The following is a 6,000-nucleotide window of genomic DNA, read 5'->3' as shown; positions in this document are numbered from 1 at the left end:
CTACATCCAGCTTGTCTGTCTGCTGCTGACTGGAGCCAGCTAATCTGCATTGTGTTTTGTTTCTTCTGGGCAGGGAGGAGAGCACATTTATGTATCAAGGAACTGTTGTCATATCCAAAGAGGTTATGAGCCGATATGAAGCCCGCTCTGTGCCTGCAACCCTTTGCTACAATGCCTCTTATTCAAGGTTTTGCATTTGAAGTACAGTGGACGCTCGGGTTGCAAACATGATCCGTGCGCATGCGCAAAGTGCGATTCAGTGCTTCTGCGCATGCATGACCGCCGAAACCCAGAAGTAACCCGTTCCAGTACTTCTGGGTTTCGGCGGTCCGCAACCTGAAAAAATGCAACTTGAAGCGCCTGTAACCTGAGATATGACTGTAGACCATGTTTGTGAACCTCTGGAGCATATTGGGCCACCAAAGCAGACTCTGATATTTTCCTACTTAAGAGAATGAGGACAAACATATGAAACACCTTATACTGTGGCTGCATTCACATTGCAGCTTATTCCATTTATCTGATGTTTTCCAAACTGTTAATTTACATCTTACATTTGAGCTTGCACATGACATAAAAGCCGTTTCCCGAAACTGGGAGCTCATTTCAAAGGTTTTGTTTTATTTTAGAAGAAATCTGTTTGCAGCCCCCTTTGCCTAGAAAATAATGGTATTGAAGTGACAGTGGTATACTGGCATACGGTTTGGTGTGGTATACTGGCATACAGTTCTTTCCTGGGGGAATCAAAAGGAAACAGAAGCACGCATATTCAGAAAGTGTGTGACGTAGTGGCATTGTCCAGTGATGTTCGTTGTGTCACACCTGAGGGATAGCTCAGTTGGTAGAGCATGAGACTCTTAATCTCAGGCTCTTGGGTTTGAGCCCCATGTTGGGTGAAAATTTCCTGCATTGCAGGGGTTGGACTAGATGGCCCTTGTGGTCCCTTCCAACAGTTCTATAAATCTATGGTTTTACCACCCACACTGATATGAACGAAATTTTAGTGTGATGGGCTGGTATATCAATGAAAAAGCCACAGTTCCATAATGCAACAGGCACTGCAAGGTGAAAGGAACATTAGAAAACAGGGCAGATGTGCTAGTATTGTTATTTGGAAAACTAATACAAAATTCCCCATGTCTTAATGCACCCTCAGTCAAACCAATGTTTCCCCTAGCCAAGCCTTGCTTTTCGATATAGATTCCAAAAACTGAACTTGGATCTGAATGTAAACCACATGCCTTACCACTGAGCGATGTCCCTCATCTCCCTTTTATAGGAGATACGCTGTTCAAGGTGGGAGGGAAATGAAATAATTTTCCTCCATGGGGCATATTGTTCAGAACCCCACAACTGTACTTTGCTGTTTGGGGCCCTGAGTTTATTCTTCCTTTTCCTTCCTTTTGCCTCATGAGGTTGTTACTGTCTTTTCTCTGTTTTCCATTCATTTATGGGCAGAGCTGCCAGCTGCAGTTTAATTGTTTTGAGACTTGGTGGGTTGGAGTGTGTGGCAGGGACAGGGACTCCTGATTCAGTAACTCTTGTAAACACCCTATTCTCTTGTGGATCTTTATACTATGCAACACAAAGGATGAAGCTGGAGCATTATAGTGGGTGTGTAAAAGGGATGAACTTCTTCCACAGTCAGATGAGAAGTTTTGTGATGAGCCAGCAGATGGTGCAGTCGCCAAGATTTATTATGTAATTTCATATTTTTAAAGCAGACCTTTCCCTGTAGACTCCGGTGTGGAGGTATTGCTATTTCAGATAGGAAGGATCTTGGATGAAGTTACAAAGATTGAAACTGCAAGGTCAGTAACTTGCCCTTCTATTCTTTCTTAGCCCTCAGCTTAAGCAGGTGATGAAACAGATTGAATGAGTGAATATCAGATTGTCAGGGTTTTGATGTATAAATGTCCCTTCGTGTGCATGCACACGAAAGCTCATACCAATAACAAACTTAGTTGGTCTCTAAGGTGCTAAGGGATGTGGGTGGCGCTGTGGGTTAAACCACAGAGCCTAGGACTTGTCGATCAGAAGGTTGGCAGTTCGAATCCCTGCGATGGGTAAGCTCCCGTTGCTCGGTCCCTGCTCCTGCCAACCTAGCAGTTTGAAAGCATGTCAAAGTGCAAGCAGATAAATAGGTACCGCTCCGGTGGGAAGGTAAACAGCGTTTCCATGCGCTGCTCTGGTTCACCAGAAGCGGCTTCGTCCTGCTGACCACATGACCCAGAAGCTGTATGCTGGCTCCCTCGGCCAATAAAGCGAGATGAGCACCACAACTCCAGAGTCGGCCACGACTGGACCTAATGGTCAGGGGTCCCTTTACCTTTACTTTTTATACCAGTTCAGACCATTAGGTGATTTATTTGTTTATCTTACTGCATTTGTATTCCACCTTTTATTCCAAGGAGCTGAAGAGTGGTGTACATGGTTCTCCTCCTTCTCAATTAATCTCCACAACAACCCAGTGAAGTAGGTTAGGCTCAGAGGCAGTGACTGGCCTAAGGACACACAGAGAGCTTCATGGCTGAGTTGGGATTTGAACCCTGGTCTCCCTGGTCTTAGTCTGATATTCTAACCACTACGCCATACTGACTTTCTCTTAGGCACCTCACACAAATAACTGCTTTTCCATTAGGAATGTGCACCTCTGCGATTTGTTGCAGTCATTCATTTTCCCACAAAAGATAGGGAATTTTTAATTATGAGGCTGTCATGTCATCATTTTGCAGTCCTGCTGATTGAAGTGCCAGCAGTATAATGTACGCTTGGAAGGGTGCTTTTTTAGCACATGAGAAAAAGCAAAATTGGAATATTCTTACAACCCAGTGTTAATGAGAAGTTTCACCTGCTTGAGCTGACTGTCTTGTTTGTCAGGATCTGGGTCTTTCAGTCAAGGAAAATCAATTCGTATAAATAGCTTTACTTGGGTAGCTGAACAAAAAGATATAACAAGCCAGATCTGTGGTATGTTTTCAGAGCATGTATGAAAGTACAAAAGTTGGTGAATATAGAAACATAGACTTACAATATTGTTTTAACAGCAACCAAGGAGAAGAGCAAAGAATAAGGGCTACCACCAGTCAGTAATGGAAATGAATTACACATTTCTCCAGAATTTCTTTGATGTTAGAATTAGGCAGTTCTGTGCCTCAGGATGAAAGTGAATGAAGTATTAGTAGGAGCAGCCATCTCTAACTCATTTTTATTCCCTACTTTGGTAAATACAAAAGCAACTTGTATTTAAATAAGCAAACAGGCCCTTAGTTCCCAACCTCACCATTTAACATTTTACTTTACCTCATTAACTGAAGTTGGTGATCATTGATTAGTTAGCTAAAACTTGGCTGCTGCCACACAAGAACTGATGGTGCAACCCCAGAAGACACACATTGTAGCTGCGCAATGACGAGGAAGAATTGTAATGGCAGGCAAACACTTTTGCAAGGAAGTTGGTTTGCTGTTGCTTATTTCCTCAGGAGGAACCCTGATAATCTCCTGAGGGATCTTCGATTTCCTCAGAACATTTGCAACACCCTGTTTTGGATATCCAGGAGCTGTAGTCATCCTTTTGGTGTGTGTGTTTTTTGTGTTCCTCCCACAGCTTTCCCATGGAAATCACACTCTTTACCGCTGAATTGGACCGTGGAAAATTTGATAGCCATTTGGTCCAATTCAGTGGTAAACCAGTGTTTTTCTGGGGGCAAGTGGTGGGGCAAATGGAGGTGCACACATGCCCTAAAACACAATCTATCTGCTAAAAAGAGTGGGACAATTAATAACAATTTAAAAATCACCAGTTCATAACAAAATAACAGCCCAGTCAGAAGTAAAACATGGCCAGAATTGCAACGTAAAAATCAGACCTAGTAGTCGAAAACTCTTAAAGTTCTAAGAAAATAAGATGCCTCATCTACTGGACCTCCCTGGGGATTGGGTTCCATCAAGGAAATGGCCCTCTCCCTTAATCAATAAGCACCCACAAACAGAGAATGCAGGAGCTAAAAGTATGTGGTATTTGAAATTGGTAAACCGAATCAAGATGTTTTGCTCAAGACAAGCTGTATCTAAACACGACCTTGCCTCACCCCCGTCTAGGTACCAAGAGCTTATCACGAGGCCAGTTTATGGGCTAGATTAGAGCATTTTTAAGCTATCAAGTGACTCTCATTTTGTGAAGCAGTAATCAAGATTACTCCGTCCTTATCATACCAACATGATAAGAAAGAGCAAGAAACAACAGAAAAATTGAAACGAAAAACAGTGCGCATAAACTAGCATCACAACTGATCACATTGAAAATGGAAGCTCATGTTGATGTAAACTGATTGTGTAAGTCAACCCTAATTTCCTTAAGACTGTAAACTGCAGATCCAGCAGACTTTATGAACAGGCTTTGAATATTTGTTTCCATGTTAATTTAGAGAAGGTGCAACAAAACAGACTAAATAAAGTTAGTAACTTTTCCTTATGAACAACTTACTGGTGGGGAACCGTCACTCATTGATAAAGGAGCCTGCTATATTTTTTCCCATAGTTGCTCTGTAGGCGATGCTTTACATACTCTGTGCTTTAAATACATGAATGCAAAGTCTGCATCAAGGCGATCCAAGTTATGGACCAAGGAAATTATGCAAAGTGGCGTAGAATTATTTTGCTTCATTTTACCATCCTTCCTCTGGTCAAGTGGTAGGATGGCAGATTGCAAGAAACACGAAAACTCTACTCCCTGACCTTGGGCAATTCTATTAGTTCTCTTGACACCTGAGATTTCATTTGGCATTGCCCACATTTGCACTCATGAGGACTAGAAACTTGCTTTCTGAAAATGAAACAAAAGCACAGATGCTGTATGTCAAATTCTGTGCCCAGTGCAAAATTATGAACTATGTAAAAGACACACCAGCTCCCCATGTTTTGTGTTGCTTTGTCTCTAAGCATCATCTGCTCATTTTGCAGAATATTTTAGGAAATCTCTGTGCTTCTGCTACTACATGCAAATTCATACTGTTTATATTTATGCCCCAGATTGCCATTCTGTGCAAGAGTCTGTTCATTTGGAAGAATAATATGCTTGATTGTCTAGCATCTGCTTCTCACCCTTTAAATCCTGGAACGCAACCAGAATTGTTTTTGTCCACTGCACTTCCAAGTTCAATACTATGCAATGTGGTGTGTGTGTGTGTGTGTGTGTGTGTCCTCTCCTATACACACCCAAAGCTTTTCTGTCCAGGGAAACAGAATTAGGTTTTTGAAGCCTATTCTTATTGCAATGATAGTGAAATAGGAAGAAACCAAGTCACATAAACTGGCAAGCTTAGGACGAGATGTAAGTTGCGCAAACTAGTTCTTGTAGAAAATATTTTGCGGGTTGTTCGAGGACAGGCACGGAGCGTGTCCCCCCACACCTACCCTTGGATTTAAGAAAATAAAACATCGAGGACACAGAAGAATAAAAACACCCAAATTGTGGACTTTATCTTCAAGACTTCTTAGAAATGTGGCTGCGATAAAGAAGGAGGAAGGGCAAATGACAACCTCAACACTGAACAACAGAACTAAATAATTTGTACTACTGTTTCAGGCATTGTCTGTGAAATGTTGGTGGGTTCCCACGAGGCAAGACACAGAGATAACAGCAAGAACCTTTATTGAACTACATAACTGGGAAACAGAAGCAAAGCAACTACTTATATACATTTCTGAAAGCCTGGGCCACTCCCACTCCCAATGCGATTGGCTGTCTAAACTTCCAATCTGCGAATCACGACTCAGAGTTCAAGGGCCAATGGCAGTGACCAAAATCCTGAAATGTTCTGTGATTGGACATGTATCGAATCAGAACACAGGAGCTCAGAATCCTTAGTCCAGACTCAAGCTCAGGCAAACACAGACCACTGAATACATAACAGTCTGCATGTTTTTATACCCGCTGTGGTAACAAAAGAAGTAGCTCTGCACTAGAGGAGGGTGGCCCCCTTCCCTCAACTGCCTGTT

Source organism: Podarcis cretensis, assembly GCF_951804945.1.
Source record: "Podarcis cretensis genome assembly, chromosome: 15".
Classification (NCBI taxonomy): Eukaryota; Metazoa; Chordata; class Lepidosauria; order Squamata; family Lacertidae; genus Podarcis; species Podarcis cretensis.
This window is presented reverse-complemented; position numbering follows the sequence as displayed.